This window comes from Monodelphis domestica, chromosome 4 (genome assembly GCF_027887165.1).
Source record: "Monodelphis domestica isolate mMonDom1 chromosome 4, mMonDom1.pri, whole genome shotgun sequence".
Lineage (NCBI taxonomy): Eukaryota > Metazoa > Chordata > Mammalia > Didelphimorphia > Didelphidae > Monodelphis > Monodelphis domestica.
This window is the reverse complement of record NC_077230.1, coordinates 56329078-56348708: the sequence shown is the minus strand read 5'-3', so window position 1 is coordinate 56348708 and position 19631 is coordinate 56329078. Positions and strand designations below refer to the sequence as shown.

The 19631-nt window shown below is 39.4% G+C and overlaps 1 protein-coding gene across 4 annotated transcripts in view; it reads right to left on the bottom strand.

Moving 5' to 3' along the window:
- COL8A1 (collagen type VIII alpha 1 chain) overlaps positions 1-18738 on the bottom strand; it is a 228784-nt gene extending 210046 nt beyond the window's left edge. Inside the window, exon 1 of one of the 4 annotated variants that reach the window (XM_007493590.3) lies at positions 17664-18738. The gene's annotated coding sequence lies outside the window, so the exon portion shown is untranslated. Of the gene's footprint in view, positions 1-17608 lie in introns of all 4 variants that reach the window. The other 3 variants (XM_056793379.1, XM_007493591.3, XM_056793378.1) reach the window with 3 other exon arrangements.
- Between the last annotated feature and the right edge of the window lie 893 nt (positions 18739-19631).

Here is a 19631-nt window from a genome sequence, read left to right as displayed (position 1 = left end):
GCTGAGCCTGGAGTCAGAAAGACTCCTTTTTCTGAGTTCAAATCCAGTCTCATACACTTTAGCTCTGGGTGAGCCTGGGCAAATCACCTAACCCTGTGTGCCTCAGTTTCTCCATTTGTAAACTGAGCTGGAGAAGGAAATGGAAAACCACTCCAGTATCTTTGCCAAGAAAAGCCCAAATAGGGTCATGAAGAGTTGGACATGACTGAAGTGACTACAAACAACACATAGACAGATATTCTTACACTCCAAACCATTCTTCTCTGGATGTCTTTTCTGAACATAGGTACTTTTCAATGGTTAGTCCCTTTGCTACAGATATTAAAGGCATTTTATGGAAGTAAAGGGGGTCCATAAGGATTCAGCCCTGGATCATCTTGGAAAGCTCTGGACAATCTCAAGAATTCTAGAACAGGTCCATATGAATATTTGGATTAAAAAACTCTCAGCAGTGAGCAGAATTGATTTTCAATGACATACAAAAGATTGTCCATTACTTCAGGTTCCTTGAGACTAAAAATGGACTTGATTATAATTACTAATGACATAATCTGAATCAAAGCTGAATCAGATGGGCTAATCTGGGAGTGAGGAGATGGGAAAGGAAGTTTAAGGGACATAGTTTTCCTATTTGTCATTTTCCCAAGATACTTCCCTCCCACCTCTTAGTTTCTTCTGTAGTTCACAGGGAAAGCCCCTATCATGCTCGGTTATATCTACCCTTTCTTCAGGACCTGCAGGAATGTGGCTTATTGAAAAAGGTATTGGATTTGGACTTTGGACTGGGTTCAAGTTCTAGACATGCTATTCAAGTGACTGAATGACCTTAGTCAGGTTGCTTGATCTCTGTTTCTCCCATCTATAAAATGAAGACAATAGTATTCTATGACATACTTCACCTTTGATTTTGATGTGAAGGCCAAATGAAATAACATATAAAAATGTTTTGTGAATGCCAACTCTTATTATATAGTATGGGGAAAGAGGGCATTTATTTAGTTTAGTGGGTTTTTTTTTAAATAAAAATGAGGGATCTGGAGTGCCAATGAAACTTGCTATGTACCTTCTGACAGAGAGGAAATGGACTTAAGAGGAATCACTATCATCATCATCGTTGTCATCATCATCACTAACATTAATATAGTGTCAACTCTTGCTAGGCACTGTGCTATATGCTTTACAATTAATATCTCATTTGATCCTCATTAGTCCCATTTTATAGATGATGAAATTAAAGCAAACAGGGTCAAGTGACTTGCCCAGGATCACACAGTAATTAAAGGTCTAAGGCAAAATTTGAACTCAGGTCTTCCTTGCTCCAGGCCTTGTAGTCCAATTTACTTTAGGATTTTTTTTTGTTTGATTATGAAGTTTTGTTGTGATGATTTCCTTTTCTTTTCCATGGGAGTGGGGCAGAAGGATAAAGGAGGGAACATTTAAAAAAATAAAATGTGAAATGAGGAAACTTAAATGAGATCAATAGTTCTAAAACTTTTTAAGTCTCAGGATCTTTTCACATTCTTAAAATTGATTAAAGGGCTCCCCAAATGCTTTTGTTTGTATGAATTATATCTAATACAATTTACATATTTGAAATTAAAAATCAAAGTGTTGTTATGAAAATAGTTTTGGCTCTCTGATCCTTTGAAAATTGTTGACTTGATGACTGATTTGGTTTGAATGACTCCATTTTTTAAAAAGACCTTTACTTTATGTCTTAGATATACCATATATTGGTTCCAAGGGAGAAAAGCAAAAAGGGCTAGATAATCAGGGTCACAGAGCTAGCAAGTGTCTGAGGTCAGATCTGAACCCAGGACCTCCTATCTCTAGGGCTGGCTCTCTATCCACTGACTCACCTCGCTTCCTCCATGACTACTTTTCTTAATTACAGCCTTATGATGGGTCATGATAAAGTCATGCCAAATGTCATGATCCAGGGCAGCCAAATTCAAGTTTGTTCAATACTATTGGTTCTCCAAACCTTGATTCTAATTCTGCCTCTCTTAGAATTGTCTGAAGATGGGCATGCAAGTCTACTACTATTTCCATCTGAATGGAGCCAGGCAACCTGAGCTGCCCAGGTGAGATTTTATTGGGGAGACCAAATGATTACCCCTGAGAAACATGAGGATACTTCTTTCTTTGTCAAGTTATACATCCTTATTTCTGGCTCTGAAATGGCGGTGTATACGGAAGCTTATAAAAACAAAAATTAAATTACATTCTTAAATGAGAAACAGAGCTAGTAGACAGTGACTTCAAGTAGAGCTATTGTCATTCATTCACTTTTTCTGACAGTCAAGAATGACTCTGTTGCAGCTTCCAACTTCTCTAACAGTGACCCTAGGCCATTTAAAAATAACGTGTTAGATTCTTCCCTTCTTGTCTGGTAGAGTGTTCGCTGCGAGTTCCTCTCTGGCTGTGGATGAATCTCTCCTTCCAGCCAGCTTACATCTTGACAGAGAGGAAAGGAATTACGTACCTGCCAGCACTTTTAGGATGGTTAGAGTCAATCTATAGGTATGGTGAGGGATATTGGAATTAGGGACACTCAAAAGACCCTGATTTTTTTCTGACACATTAAGATACATTACTTTTTAAACAATCTTGTCATAGAGATTACATTCTCCATTAAGTAAACTCCGGGGAGAAAGCAGAAATTAAAGGAAAAAATGCTTGATTAATGATCCATGGTGAAAATGGACTAATAGAGTCAACTCTGAATTATTCAGGAGTGCTGAGTCAGTTCCTAGATGATCCAAGTGCATTTTTTGTCCTCTTCCTTTCTCTCATTTAGCCATTTCTTTTTCCTACTGGTAGTGCCTTTGTGAGAGAAGGGAAAAGAAAAGAAAAGAAATATTTCCATTTCTCCAGTGTTCTCCAGATGTGCTGAGAGAAGAGGTTGAAGTGAATCATTAAAGTAGGGAAATGGGAGACATATTCCATGCATTCTTGCTCACCGTGTCTTCCTTTACTACATACAATAAATGCCATCAATCTGATCAGATCAGCTGAGATAATAATTGTAGAGTGCTTCATACTATATCTAGCATGAGGTAGGTACTTCTAAATGATTGTTCCTTCCCTTCCTCCTCCCCAGCCCTAAGGTGCCTATTGTTATTTAATATACTTCATCCTATTTTGTTCGTCTGTGTCCATCTTAGCTAGCTATCTGGAAATCGATCACACAGACATTATTTCTTATATACTTACTATAGCAGATTATTGGAACAAAGGATTAATAAGAGCAATAACACAGAGAGGCACCGTGAAATACTGGAGAGAGAGTTGGCTTCAAAGTCAGGGAAACTTGGGTTCCTATCTGATGTTTGACATGAATTGGCTGCCTGGCTCTGAGCAAGTGTCTTATCTCCTTAGCATCCTCGGCAGCTCTAGAAGGCAGAGTAGCAAGAAAAATGTGCTGACTCACATGAGTAGAGAGAATTCCCTCATCTGGAAAGATTAAATTTTTCTCTACCAATCAAATGACAAATCTTATTCCTATCCTCATCATGATTGTTTGTGAGTTTAAAAAACACTTTCACATGCCTTACTTGTCTGATCCTTACAACAATTCAATGGGGCAAGCAGGACAAATCTTTCTGTCCCCTTGATACAGAGCAGGAAACGAGGCTCACGGAGAGCCAATGAAAGTCCATTTTCACTCAGCTAATACACGCATGACCTCCTTTGGGTTAGTATAAGCACAAGAACCCCCAAATATCTTCCTCCCCTCCACACACATTATGGCGCCAGATCTAGGAGTATCCACTGCTGATTTGAGAGAATGTGTAACTGAAAGCTGCTATGAATTCACTACTGCCATATTTTCATGTTTCGATGATGCCAGGCTACACTGTCATTAGTCTACACGTTGATGATAGTCTATACTACATTAGATGGCCATCTACACCCAATGGAATGCTATTTATTTAGGGTACAGAAGATATGTTAGTTTATTCCTGGATTCATTTATGAATTTATGGATCCCATTCAACAAAAGAATGCTTGACCCATAGGATGAGAAGCACTAATGTAATCATTAGGTTTGCTTGTAGAAGACATGAAGATTAAATTTAACTCTCCCCTGATTATAACAATGAAATTAATTAACTCTCCCCTGATTGTGAAGATTAAATTGTGACCCCTGACTATTTTTAGAGCACCCTACTTAAAGCAGAGAGAAATACCATTTATTCTTATCTCTTTCTATATACATTCAATGAGTTACTTCCATGTCTCCAAGTATGATTTTTCTAATATTGCTGAAGCAATATTAACTCCTTACATTGTTTACCAGTGTGCAAAGTGCTCAAAACACTTGGTAAGGCACAATTTAAGTCATTCTTTGTTCCCTATTTCCTGAGTGAGAGGGTTTAAAAGATTTGCCTAAGGTCATGTAAGGACTGTGAGGGTCAGGATTCAAACTCAAGTCTTCCTGACCCCAAGTGGAGTGTTCTCTCTACTACTGACCTAGATGCACCTGAATTAGGCCCTTGAAAGTTTTGTGGACCAGGAGACTCCCAGGACTACTCTCTCTCAACCTAAACAAAATTTCCTAATGTAAATCTTGAAATTTCTCAGACTTGCGAATGTTAAAAATTTCCCCATCGGGGAATTCTCAATTGGAACAACTCCCTACTGGGAACATTCCACATTTGGATGTGAGAACTCTACTTGGATCAGAAATGGGAGGACCTCTACTCTACCCATACTTGGGACTGCTTTGGGGGAAAAAACTCCTTGCTAAACAATGAGGGTACTTGGGCCCATGTATACTGAGGCAAAAAGTTCTTTAAGCCATGCCTATTTTTAGAAGTAATACAATGGGGTGCTAAGTACCTATTAAAGGTCAGGCAACTTGTAAACTTGCCAGGAGCAAAGAGGTGAAAACTTATTCAGAAGTTTTTTCTGGTTCAAACATACTAAAGGGATTAGTCGACCCAGCAGTGTTTTTAGAATGGGCTGTCCTTTGGAAAACGTCTACTGTGATTGGTAGATGTAAGGACTTAGGGGAGATGACATAGGAGAAAACCCCCTATATAAGAAAAAGCAGAATCTCTTGAAAAACAATTCTTTTGGACGAATCCTTTTGGAAGGATCTCTCTGATGAAAATCCTTTTGGAAGCCTTTGGGAAGATCGCTTGAGAACAATCCTTTTGAGGAAGATCTTGAGAGAGGCTCTGGAGAAGGGAAGCTCTTGGAGGACAATCTCTAAGGAGGTCTCGCTGGAGCTCCTCTGAGGGGACTCTGTCCCTCTGGAGGCTCTGGAGAGAGGCCCTTTGAAACAGTTTCTGGCTGGAAGGCTCTTTGAGGAGGACTCTGGCTGGAACTCTCTCTGAGGAGACTCTGTCACTAGAATCCTTGCTTAGACAGACCTTGTGGTGAGTGATAAAAGACTGACTGACTGATCTCTCTCTCTTAAGACTCAGGTCTAGGCCATGTTGGCTTAAGGCCCTTCATACTTATTTCCTTTTTCTCTCTTTCTCTCTTTCTTTAATTCCTCATTGTATTATTAATTAAAATCTCTATAAAACCCAGTTGACTTGGGTATATTCATAATTGGGAATATTTCCCTGGCGACCACCTTATATTTGATTTAAAACCAAAACACTGTAGTGAAAACATATTTTCTGTGGTCACAATTTTACTCACCCACTCTTATATCTACTATAATTTATGTCTTCCACTATTTTACTCACTACAATTTATGACCCCAACTCTTTTAACTGCCACAGTTTATGTCAGACAACTATTTTAATTATAACACTAATTATATCCAGGTCTTGTTTTGTGTGAATAATGAATTCCCCTGAAGTAGTTGCCTTTTTGAATTCACATGACATAGTTTCTATTGGGCTGGAATTCATGACCATATTCTACAAAATTGCAACTATTAAAAAGTGCAAATCTGAATACATGTGACCACTTCAAGAGGTTTATCATTTGTACCAATTGAGACATAGATATATTATCATGAGTAATAACCAGGTAGAGTAGATAGACTGCCAGGCCTAGAGTGACGGAGACCCGAGTTCAAGTCTGACCTCAGATACTTACTAGCTGTGTAGCTCAGGGCAAGTCACTTAAACCCATTTGCCTCAGTTTCCTCATCTGTCAAATGAGCTGGAGAAGGAAATGGCAAACCACTCCAGTACTTTTGCCAAGAAAACCTCAAATAGGGTCACACAGAGTCGGACATGCCTAGAATGACTGAACAGCAATCGTAGCCAGAAAGAGTTGATAGCTGCCTTCTAGTGGGAAGGCTGATAATTGGCAAAGGCAGTTGCCCTTCTTCAGAGTGCCAGGGAAACTGCTCTTCTGTTGACATGATTCACGTCCGTTCCCTTAAAGTGTTCCAAATTATGCAAGTGTCTCAAGTCTTAACAAGCCGTCCACACTCAGCTGTGCAGTGGAAATGTCTGATACAAAAGACAATTCACTCCAGTCTAGGGCTAGACTATTGTAAATTCCCTCGAGTGGCCACGGATGCTGAGGAACAGGTTTTGCAAGGCTATCTTCTGAGGGGAAAAAATGGTGACTTTACTTCTGCCTCCTCTTCTCCTTATATCAACTTCTAATGGGTACAGAGGGAGATGGGAGGAAGTCAAGTCATGAAAGGGCACTGTGGTTCTCTTTCTGGGCTGGCAAATCAGCCCTTTAGAGACTCTTCACTAGCTGACTCAGCGGCCAGAGGTTGTTTATTCCTGAATTGAGCCTTTAGATTCAATCTTGGCTTTGTCATGATTTTGGAAAGAACATTTTCTAAGATTATTTTGGTTTTCTTTAAAAAGAAAAAAATCAATGCTTTAAAAAACTGACATTTTGGCTCTATTGAAATTCGGGAGATTTATTCAGAGAGTCTTATATGAGGATTTTTTTTTTTCTTTAAGAAAAGCAACTGTGTGAAGTGCTACTTTAGTATATTACATAGTTCCCAAATCAGAGGAAACGTTACATCAATTTTTCTCAAGATAAATTCAAAGCAAAGATATGCCCTGGAAATCATAAGACTTTATATTTTGAGCTTCTCCCTTTGCTCCATCAGTTAGGAACTTTTGAAGTGATGTGGAGGGCAGAGGGACAGTCTTTCAACTAGAAGAGAAAACTAGAAAAGAGGTTGAATGATGGAAGATCCAAAATCTGGATAAAATGCCTGAAATGCCTGCTAAATTGCTAACAAGGTGATAATCTTTCCTCTGATCGTGGGACCCAAAATGTGGATCCAGATTAAACATTTCCTAGAATGAGATGTCCTAGACCATAGCCTGGTCTTCCCCCAAAAATGTTTCTTAAATCCTCGGCCCCATCCATATATTTCTCCCTTTTACTTCCTACATTCTTTGACTTTAGCTAATGTTATACCTTCTAAAAAGAGGCCAACCTCACTCATCTATGCCAAGATATCCCAAGAGTACTTTTTTAAAATATAAGTTTATTTATTTGCTTGTTACATTAAAATACCCAGGCAACTCTCTCTTTTCTTCCCTTACTAGAGAAGACATCATTTCACAAAAATATTTTATATATATAATCCTTTATCCTTTTAATAAGGAGACAATGTAATGCATATATTTGCATTACATATACACATAAAAGGGTTACAAAGTTTCATTATATGTCAGAGAAAGGGCTTGAACCCAGGAGCACTAGACCTGTACCCCCTACACCCTTGTAAATTGTACTCTGACAGATAGCTAGTTCAATCTTTTTTTTTTTTCAGTTGTATCCAACTCTTCTTGGGTGTTTTCTTGGCAAAGATAATAAAGGAGTTTGCCATTTCCTTCTCTAGTTCATTTTACAGGTGAGGAAACTGAGGCAAACAGGGCTAAATGATTTGCCCAGGATCACACAGCTAGTTAGTGTCTGAGGCCAGATTTGAACCCAGGAAGATTCCTGACCCCTGCTCTATCCCCAGTGTACACTAGTTGCCCAGATAGACAGTTCTATGAAATTAACGGAGTCTCAAAGCCAGCAAAATATTCCGCAGCTGTGTCCGTGTAAATACTCCTCCCTAACACTCCTGAGGAGTATTTATCCTGCTGAACTCAGCAAAGTTGTGGATCAGCCCTTATGAAGTGTGGTGGTCTCGTAGAGTCCACGTCTTCTCCCTGTGTACGTGCGCCATGGATAATGGAGCTCGTTGGCTGGACCCTGGGAGAGTACAGCTGCTGAGTGTCGGCAGCAGAGAGGGCTTGAGAGACTACCCGGCGGGCTGGAAACACTTTCCATCTCGTGGAAGGCTGGAGTCCACGCCCATGCCCAAGCCCATTCATCAAACTTTTCCTCTAGCCTGGTTTGGAGATTTGAGAATAGCCTGACGACTTTATGGATCTGACTGTGAGTAATTGCGAGTTTGTCTCTAATCTCAGCATGTCAACCGATGGCTCTGCTTGAAAGAGTCCATGATGTAAATACAGCAATAAAGAGCCTGTGAGAGGCAGTTCCAAGGTCTCTACTTAGGAACATTTTTTTTTTAAAGGAAAGTCAAAAGAAGTCATTTTTCAGATTGATGATCATACATGGAGTACGCTCTACAAAATTCTACACGCACCAGTGTGATCATGCCTTATTCTTAAAAGTACAAAGAACCAAAGGGTTTGTTTTAGAGGGAGCAAAATCAAACAAACATCTGCTCTAATAACCTGCTGACTTTATTAGATGATTTTGTCCTGGATGGAGACCATAATCTATTCTTTACATTTATGATTTTCTGCGGATAAAGTTTCATTCTTCTTTTTTTTTAATCCTTGCATTCTGTCTTAGAATTAGAAGAGAAGTAAAGATAAAGCAAAGGGGGTTGTGAGTTGCCCAGAGTCACACAACTAGGAAGTACCTGAGGACAGATTTGAACCCAGGTCCTCTCAACTCCAGACTTGGTGCTCTATCTACTGTGCTACCATCTGCCCCTAAAGTTTCTTACATATAAGAAATTTATGTCTATGTTTCTTAATATAATATATTATAAAATTATATATTATAAACATGCATTTATTATTCAAGATATGCCAATTTTTATGACTCGATATTATGAACAAACTGAATAAGATATAAGCTCAAAAGGAATCTAACTTTCTATAAATATAATATTTTAAAATAATTCTTAAATGGGCAGTTTTGTGGCACAGTGGATAGAGTACCAAGACTAGAGTCAGGAAGACCTGAGTTCAAATCCAGTATCAGACAGGGAGAGACATAACCTCCATTTACCTCAGTTTCCTCCACTATAAAATGAGGATAGTAATAGCATCTATCTTCCAGATTTGTTGTGAGGATCAAATGACATCATAAGTGTAAAACACGGCATTGGGTCTGACACATGGGCAAGAGTTATATAAATGTTAGTTATTAATAATACTAAGTATTGAAATGACAGGATTTATCCTTTTTCTGGTATTATATGCTCAGGGTTATAGGTGCATGTGGGAAGGTTGATGGAAAATATTGCAGATAATGTCAATTTGGCTTTGGATGGAGAGCAGCATAACAAATTGGATATTTCTGCATCTCTAAAAATTTTAAGAAGTATTTATTAAGCATTTACTCTGCATCTGATCCTGTGCTAAGCACTTTACAAATATTATTTCATTTGATCCTCAAAACAACCCTGGAAGGTAGGTTCTATTATTATGTCCATTTAACAGTGAGGAGACTGAGGCAGGAAAAGAATAAGTGACTTGGGGGCAGCTAGATAGCACAGTCAATAGAATGTCAAGTTTAGAATGGGGAAGAACTAGATTTAAATCTGACCCCCTTTCTAGCTGTATGACTCAGGGCAAAACACTTAACTCCCATTGTCCGGATGTTATGGCTCTTCTATCTTAGAAAAGAGTTAAAAAAAAAAAAGGTTAAATGACTTGTCCCAAGTCATGTAGCAAGGAAGTATCTGAGTCTGGATTTGAACTCAGATCTTCTTGACTCCAAGCCCTTTGCTCTATCCACTGTGACTCTCATTTCCTGTTAGACTCAAGCTCAGAAATAGACTTACTAGTTATTTGTGTGCAAATAACTTAATTTTTGAGTCTAAATTTCCTTATCAGTAAGGTGGGAATACTTATAATAAATATATAATAATAATAGTAATAGTTGATTATGATTAACACTCTTTATAATCTTGAAAAACTTATTGGACATTCATAGAATTCCGAATAGGGCATTAGATTCTGAGGTTTACACAGTACAATTAATCAATTGGAAATGAACTGGAAACACATAGTTGAAGGAATAAACTACTTATCAAGCACTCACTATATGCCAAGTACATGCAAGTTCTGGGGGTACAAATAGAAAAAGTAATAAGATCCTGCTCTCAAGAAGCATCTGTTCTAATTAATGGAGACAATACAAATAAGAAAGTCTAGCTGCAGGGCAGATGGAGAGTCCCGCAGATCCTTAGAGTGTAGCAGTGGAACAGATAGCAAGGTCCAGAGATCCTTTGTGTACAGTATTAAGGCACACAGTGAAGCGTAGTCCACCATTGTGGAACTACAGAAGGGACTGGTAATTGAGGAACTAGGGATAATTCTTTTTAAGGAATATCATTGAGTTGTTCAGTCATTTTTCAGTCATGTTTGAACCTTTGTGACTCCTTTGGGGTTTTCTTGGCAAAGATAATGGAATGGTTTACTGTTTCTTCTCCAGTTCAATTTATAGATGAGGAAAAGGAGGCAAATTTGGTTAAGTGACTTGCCCAGGGTCACACAGCTAGGAAGTGTCTGTGGCCAAATTTGAATCTAGGACTTTCCTTCTCTAGGCCTGGCTCTCAATCTACTGGGCCGCCCAGCTACCCTCTAGACATTTTAAATAATAATAGTAAGAACACATTTATAGAGTATTTTAAGTTTACAAAGTACTTAAAAGTTGTCTTTTTTCTTAGCTATCTAAAATAACACTTGGAAAAAAAGGGAAAACAAAGTAAATTTTTATTTGATAGGGTATTTGAAAGTGTGGAATCTGCCTAGGAGAAGAATAATGAATGAAATTATGATTTATGAGGAGAAATGAAGAGAATTTGGCTTCTTCAGACTTAAAGCAAAGAAACTGGGGTGATAGCTTTGGGGATATATTTCTAATAATCCACAAGTACAGAAGAGTTACATTGATATGGTAAAGAATTTTCTGAAAAAGGTTAAAAGCGATGGACTTTAATAACAACAGTAGAAGCTTAAGGCTAGGACTTGTGAAATTCCAGGAGGGTTTGCGTAGGCAGATTATAGTTTCATTCACTGGACAGTTTAAAGACTGAGACAATCAGCTAAAGTGATTGTTAGTTACAATTGTTCCTGTGCTGAATCAGGAGGTATGATTCAATGAACCTGCAGGGTCTTTTCTGGCCATTGCCTTTATGATTTCATTCCTTGGCTAATTTTTTCTAGATTCTCTTCAACCACTTCAACCACTGTAGTTTCAAATTGCCTTGTGGATTTTTCATTACAGCATGACCTCAAGAGATTCTGACCTTACAGATATTCCACAGTTATATTCTCTGTTCTGTGATTGCTTCTTTGCCTCCCTGTTTCTTCTTTCTCCCCCCCCCCCCCAATCAACCGGCTTGCTGGAAAAGGTTAAGGCACTACTTGCTTTAATCAGCTCCTAGAATTTCTCTTACAAAATTTTAATGAAGTCTTTTGTTTTTTATATAGAAGTCTCTTCTGTGTCAAGGGCAGCTAGGTGGGACAGTGGGTAAGCACCTGGCTTAGTGTCAGGAAGACTCCTCTTCTTGAGTTCAAGCTTGACCTCAGACAGTTACTAGCTGTGTGATCCTGGGCAAGTCACTCAACTCTGTTTAACTCAGTTCCTCATCTGAAAAATGAGCTAAAAAAGGAAATGACAAACCATTCCTATATCTCTGCTAAGAAAACCTCCAAAGGGATCACAAAGAATTGGACAGGACTGAAAAATGACTAAGTGATAAAAACTCTTCCCCATTTCCCCCCTTCTCCTCTTTTCCCTTATGGTAAAAAGAGGAAAGAAGAAAAGCAGATAAGTAAAACTAACCATCCTATTTACCATGGCTGATACAGGCAATAATTAGCTTCCAGAGAGGCTACTTTCAAACCCCACTTTTTTTTGCAATGAAAAGATGGAGGTCCATTTTTCTTAACTCTTTTTGGAGTTACCAGCATTTCTGAACATGGAGACTGTTTAGAATATTGGTATCTCTCTGATGATGCAGAAATTTATAAATGGCTTTCTTTCCATACTGCTCACTCTTGGCTCTCTAGAAAAGATAGTGTTAGAGGCAGCTAGATGGCTCAATGGAAGGTTCAAATCTGGCCTCAGACATTTCCCAGCTGTGTGACCCTGGGCAAGTCACTTAACCCCTATTGCCTAGCCCTTGCCAGTCTTCTGCCTTGGAACCAATACCCAGTATTGATTTTAAGACGGAAGGTAAGTAGGAAAAAAAAAAAGAAGAGAGAGTACTGGCATATTCTGGCGAGTCTCCTTTTTCTTATTTACTCAGTATTTTGTGAGAGGTAGTCCAGTAATTCTTAGAAGCTTAGGTTTAGTGAGGGCCCCAGTTTACACAGCATTAATTGTGGAAGAGGCTCAAAATTCCTGAGGGAATTGGTCCCTTGCCTTGACAAGCTTTTCCCTCCCTCTGCCTCCTTTCCCCACTGATAGAGTAGGACAGCTGTGGAAAGTCTGCACCGGAGTCTCAAGTTCAGTTTCTGAACTAGCATGTGCCTATGTCTGTGGAGGACTGGGGACAGTGAGGAGCCAGGAAAGCAGACTGGAAGGGTGTTATAGAACGGTTCTGAAAGACACCAGGGTCTTTTGGGGTCAGAGGTGTAGAAAAGCTGTGGAGTCTGATAGTCAGTGTGGTAGACATTCGTGCTGGACCCTGGTGGCTAAAGAAAGACGAGGGGTTCTGAAACCTGTAAGATAACAAGGAATCTTGCCAGAGATCAACTCAAGTCAAGGTATGGTGATGTAGTTCTCTCATTAGCTCTAAGCAACCAACCCGGAAGAAAAAGCTTCTGCAAGTTTCTAGTTCAAATGTGGCACGGGTGTCTTAAATGATAAATGACAAAATCTTCTGGATCATGTGCCAGGATGAGTATAATTCTGAAGAAAGCTTGACTGTCCCTGATCCCACATGGTGATATCTCATGATCATGGGATCACTACAAAATATTAACAGGATGGGCAGCTAGGGGGTGCAGTATCACCAAACTTGGAATCAAGAAGACTCATTTTCACGAGTTCAAATCCATCCTCTGACACTAGTGAACTGTGTGATCCTGAATAAGTCACTTAGCCTCATTTGCGTCAGTTTCTGATCTGTGAAAAGAGCTGGAGTAAGAAAGGCAAACCACCCCAGGACCTTTGCCAAGCAAATATAAAATAGTGTCACAAAGACTTGGATATGACTGAACAACAAATAAATAAGACATGTAGATGGTGGTAGGGTGGATATGATCTTCAGTCAATTCAACAAGCATTTGTTTCAATGAAGATTTATCAAGTGCTTGTGTGCAAGGGCTGAAAGCTTTAACAAGCCACGTCAGTATTTTCCTCTTTAGAATGTTCTCTCTTACTCTGCTGTTTAATACCCCTGCTTTCCTTCAAGACTGGGCTTGAACACTTCCTCTTCCCTAATCCTCCCTCTTGCTAGCCCATTTTCCTCAGCCATCCCACCCAACTAATTTGTATTTGTTTTGTGTGTGTATATGTATATGTATATATATATATATATATACATATTTGAATTTAAATTATAATTATTTAAAATTATAAATATTTAAGTATGTATATTTGTGTACATCCCCCAATAGGAAATAAGATCCTAGAAGACAGAGATGGATTTGCTTTTGTCTGTTGTCCCCAACATTAATCACAGAGTAGACCCTTAGAAATAATATTTTTAGAGTTGAAAGATACCTTAGAAGTCATCTAATACAAGCCCCTCATTTTACATATGAGGAAGATGAAGTTCAAAGGTGTCAGATTGATTGTCCAGCCTTCCATCAGTCAATATTAATCAATCAATAAACATTTATTAACAGTTATTACAATAAATGGTAGAGGTTAGATTTGACAAGGGGAGTCAAAGCAATTTGCTGCAAGTCTCGTGTGGGCATTTATGTTTCAGAATTAGCAGCTGCTACAAATCAATTATTGGTTGTCAAAACATAAGAAAGTATTAATATAGATTAAGCTTTAAAATGTCTACTCATTCATTTTCTCCCTGGAAAACACAGTTGTTAAACATTTACTAGCATACTCCTAGATTTCAACCCTGTGTCTTCTTGACCCCAAATCCAACACTCTGTCTACTATTTCAGGTCTTTCCTCTTAATGGGATGCTTGTCAATTAACTGAAATATCCACATCCTCCACTAACCTTTGGTCAACAAGAATAGTTGTAGTATTCTGTTAGACCAGGAGATGAAGGACAAGAGGGATCTCAAGTCATCGGCTGGTAGAACCATGGGGATAACTGACAAAAGAAGAAATGTACTTCATATCCTCCCTTCTTGTTTATCACTTGATATTCTCCCACTTAAAGGACTGTAGTAAAGATTTGCTCTTGCTACCAGATGCTGTGACATTTTAACTCAAGTAGGTGACTTCTATGCTAAAATTCCCTTTTTTTCCTGCCTTGAATCTTTGTCCTCTAGCATAATCTCTGGTTCAGTGCCTCAGTATTTGGTACAACTGATTCTGGAAAGTAGTCAAAACACTTTACTCATGTTATATCTCTAATGGGAATGGGATGTTGGGGAACATGGTGGAAGGGGAGTGCAGTGAGATTTAGAGACTCATATATTCTTTGCCTCAAAGTAGAACTTAACTCAAAATCACCTGCCATGGTGAGTTGCTGTCAGCTTCCAAGGGGCAGTAATCATGGTGATATGATAGGGAAGCCTAGCTCATAGACATGGAATCATTGCAAGGTTTTAACAAGATGGGTTGATAGTGGTAGGGTGGATATGTCCTTTAGTCAATTCCAAAAACATTTGTTTCAATGAGGATTTATTGAGTGCCTATTCTTTAGGTATGTGTGAGGACCAACAGAAGTACTAGCACTCTATCTACTATTTCACGTCTTTCTTCTTAATGAGACGCTTTTCTCTTCCTTAAAGTTGGAAGAGTTATCTTATACAAAAGGCCTTAGGAACTAATAGACAAATTTGACCTGAAAAAAACGACAAACGAACACACTAAGAAAGTGAGGCTGTGAACACTCAGATTGTCTCTCATAATTCATTGGCTTAAAAAAAGTAGCTCATACCAGGGCAGTGCTGAATTAATGAATGAAAGCTTGATTAACTTATTATATTAACTGATTTAAATGGGCATTAAATGCCAAGGCACATCCATCAGTTCAAAGAGAAGAGAATGAATGATCAGAAAGAACAGTGATCAGCCAAGACCTTCTTTTTGCCTCTGAATGAAGGTATGTTATGAGAGTTCTGTTTCCAATTTGGGAAAATATTTTCTCAGAAAAGATAACTTTTCTTCAAAGGACATGCTGTCCTGAAAGGTTCATTATCACACAAGCAATGATGCTGAACTGAACAAAATTAAATCATGATCTTAAACAAGAATTGGCTTGAACATACCACACATTTCTTATGCTTTACACAATTACTCACTTAAAGCAGACATAAAAAGAGCAGCCTGTATTTAGTGACAAGACATAAAAGGTATCCATGCATTCAGGTCACAAGTTTTTTGGCCAACCAGGAATTTCATGTTATTTTTAAAAATCGCTCTTACCATACTGGAATAAAGTTTTACAGGACATAGAACCTGTAGGGTAGATAGCTTCCCCACTCCCCCTCCATTTGGATCATTACTGGATTTTTCTCTGAAATTTCTTAATGATTTTCTTTAAAAATATATTTAAAAAAACACATGAAACAATAATATGAAGTGCCATCAAATGTCAGCATTTAATGATGATCCTTTAAAAAAAAGTGAAGAATTTTAGACAGCTTTGTTGTGTGATCATTTTCTTTTGGGAGGAGGACAGGAAGGGGAAGGAAATAATCAAAATAACATGAAAAGTGAAACATTTTCCTTTCCCACTTATAGGACCCTGACTAATAGAGTGGTTTGGTTTCCTGAAAGGCAGCCTTGGGTTTCCTTTTTAAGAGGTCTCTTACACAATCCAAACATGTGAAGAGGTTTCCTCTGCCACATGAGAGAGATGTAATACATTGTACCCAGAACACGCTGCCTTGGATTTGGAACTTGGGGGCAGAAAATAGGTACTGAGCCAATAAAGAGTATCTTTTTCTCTTTTGAAATTGTGGATTCTACAACTTTGGTACTTAGATATTAGGAAGATACTGCAGAGTTAGGGCTGATATTTTAGCATCTTTTAGAGGGGTCATGGGATTTCAATAGATGGACAGTTGATGAGAAACAGGTCCCAACCAGACAAGTTCTTAGTTCCACAAGCTATATAAGTGATAAGGAAAGGGAGGACAGGCAGAGAGATACAGAGGAAACCTCCAAGGATGGTTATAATTACTGGACCTGAGATTATACTGCTAGAGTGAGCTCCTGGTGAGGGACTCCCTCAACAAATGCAGGATGAATTTGTTTCATTTTCAAGTTTTAGAGAATTGTGTAGACAATTAGAGTTTATATGACCCCCTGGGGAGCACTTGAACCCAGGTCTTTCAAATCTTTACTCTTCTGTTCCTCCCCATAACGTTCCTGTATATAGAATTAACATAACAGTCAGTCCTTAAAGTGAGGAAGACCTCTGACACATTTTGGCTGTGTGACCCTAGAGAAGTCACTTAGCCTCTGAATGCTCTCTAAGATTATAGGTTGCACAGAAAGTGCTAATTTGCTTTGGTAGAGGAAGTTTACTGATGAAAAGCCCAAGTTTAGTCCTTTACTCCTCTCTATTTAGTATCATGATGATGTGTCCCTCTATATTTTTCTTTTATTAGGGACCACTTAAAAATACTCTATGGGGAAGTGTATGTATATTAATTCATAGAGTTCTTCAGAGGCTGTCTTTATTTAAACACTGGCTTCACCTTTTATTAGTTTTAAAACAGCACATTTTGCCTCTTCCTGTTCATTGATGTTCATCCTTTCCTATCTACCAGCCACCTGATTGCTGTCCTGCAAAGGGCAGCAGTTCACATAATTTTTTCCAAGCACTGAAACCTGGAAAGATTTTTTTTTCTTTTTCTTTTAGAGAACTTACAGAAGCAATCTTGGGGGTTTGGAAAAACATCACAAAATCGTTAACAGGATCTTTGAGTGTGCTATTTTAGGAAGGTAATTGTGATCTTTTTGAATAACACATTTGACAACGTGACGAGGTTTTACTCCATTCCCCCTGTTGATATGCATCATACTTACAATGAAAAGTAAGCAAAACACCCTTAACTGACCCAAAAGTCTGGGGAGGGGGGAGGATAAATTAAAAAAAGAAAATGTTTTTTTCACTATCTATGCTGCTGTTTCTCCACAAGATGCTTTTTTTTTTTTTAAACTTCACTGTTCAAACAGGAGTTTGTTTTCAAACCAGATGCTAGTTAAAGAGCAGCTGATCTCAGGCAGGCATGGCACAAACTCGCACCAACACCTCGAGCAAAACCTTAAGCGATGTCACACAAAGGCTACTTACTCCTTGGAGTCTGCGATGTCCTGCTGGGTCAGATGCCTGAAGAGTATTGTCTTACCTGGAGTCTTTAAGGTCCAAGGAGAGAAGAACAGTGGCTCCCAAAGGAAGAGGACTGGGAAAATGCTCTCTGATCAGCTGCTGGTAACAAGCTCTTGGCTTTTATGGGCAGGTGGGAGGAGCTGCTTCTCATAGTAGGTGGGCAGGGAGAAAGCAGGCAGGCAGGCAGGCAGGCAGGGAGGCAGGGAGGCAGGCAGGCAGGCGGGCAGGCAGGCAGGCGGGCAGCTCTGCAAAGAAACTGGCCACTCTATTCTCTGGGGAGGGAGAAGGAGCCCGAGGTGGAGAGGGAGAGGAGGGAGAGGCAGGAAAAGGCGGGGTGGGGGTGGTGGAGGAGAAAGAGGAGAAAAGCAAAGAAGGGGATAGAAATAGGGAGAGGAAAAAAAAGAGATGTGAAGGCAGAGAAATGGAGAAGCAGATATATCTGAAGGGATGGAGAGAAAAGAGCCAGACAAAGTCAGTAGCTAAGAAGTGGGCTGGTGGGAGGGATTTGATTTATTTAACGTTAGCATTAAGTTCTTCTTTGTGTGAACAAAACACTAAGACTACTGGAATCCTTACTACTGTGGGGCTTGGCGGGGGCGGCGGCGGTGGTGCGGTGGATGGGGGAGAGGACAGCCAATGCCTTTTAATTTAAAAACCTGTCATAAACAAGTGTGAAGGGAAATAAAGAGAATGAAGATCAGGAGGAAATTTAAAGGGAAGGGAATAGTCATTTAGAGCAGCAAGCACATTCGATTTCAGCAGAGCCCAGGGGTACTGGGAATATATTGTGCTGACTGCTAGTTACCTTGAGCAAACCAGAGACCAACCCCTCCCCGCATGCCGCCCCCCCCCCCCCCCCCCCGCCCCAAACACCAGAGCTACCCACCTCTCACTGAGGTTGCTAAATCCAGATCACTCTTTATAAAATGTATTTGACGACAGAAATATCCTAATCTAGGTCCTATGGCGTATACCCTAGGACTTCCAAATATCCATGGGCTATGCTTAAGGTATTCTGTAGTATTAGGATAAGCCAGAAAAGTCTGTGGGAGGATCAGGGGAGATTTGTTCACAGAGAATGGAATCTCCTCTCTAAAGCAGCTACAGCGCTCTCACATCTGCTTACATAACATAGGATTTCAGTGCATCCCGCCTTTTGGTTATTTTCCACCTTTTAAAAACTTCCATTCCTGACAGCAGGAAAAATTCCTGGGGCCATAACTCTGAGTTTCGCCTCCCCATTGAAACATTGGGAGTGTTTGCCACCAGCAGCGACGGAGGGATCCAAAGACGCGATTCTGAAGTCTTTACAAGTGACTCTGGGCTTGGACTAAAGAAATAAATATATTTAGAGTGTACCCAGCCCCTTTCTCCTTGCTTATCAGTGACTCGCTCTCTAGCCCCCTTCCCCCTTCTCCACCAAACAGACAAGTGGATTGAAGAAGAAAGTGCTTGATTTAAGATTGTAGTATGTCTATGTATATGTATGATATTAAACACCAACATCCCTTAGTTGTGACAGCTCCGAAGGGCTTTGGGGCGGAGTGGGGAGGGGAGGAGAGGAGGAAGATAATCTTTGCAGGAATACAGTGTTAGGGTTATAGATTTAGAGCGAGAAAGGATCTCAGAGGGCATTTAATCCAATCTTACAGATAAGGAAACTAAGACCCTACGCAGGTTTAGTGAGATTTGCTAGGACTCACAATTGTAAGCATCATAGGTAGGATTAGAAACCAGCTCCCCTGACTCTAGAGCCAGCATTCTTTCTCATATACTGCATTATCTTCCTTATATCACGTTCAGAGTACCCTAAACTAAGTAGCCTTCCTATGGGTCTTCCTGCTTTCATGATTTTTCCTCCTATCTATCCTTCACACCACTGTCAAAATAATCTTCCTAACGGACTGATTTGGTTATTCCATTCCTTTGCTGAAAAAAGAAAGCAACAAACTTTAGTGGATTTTATTGCCCACGAATAAGGTCCTCC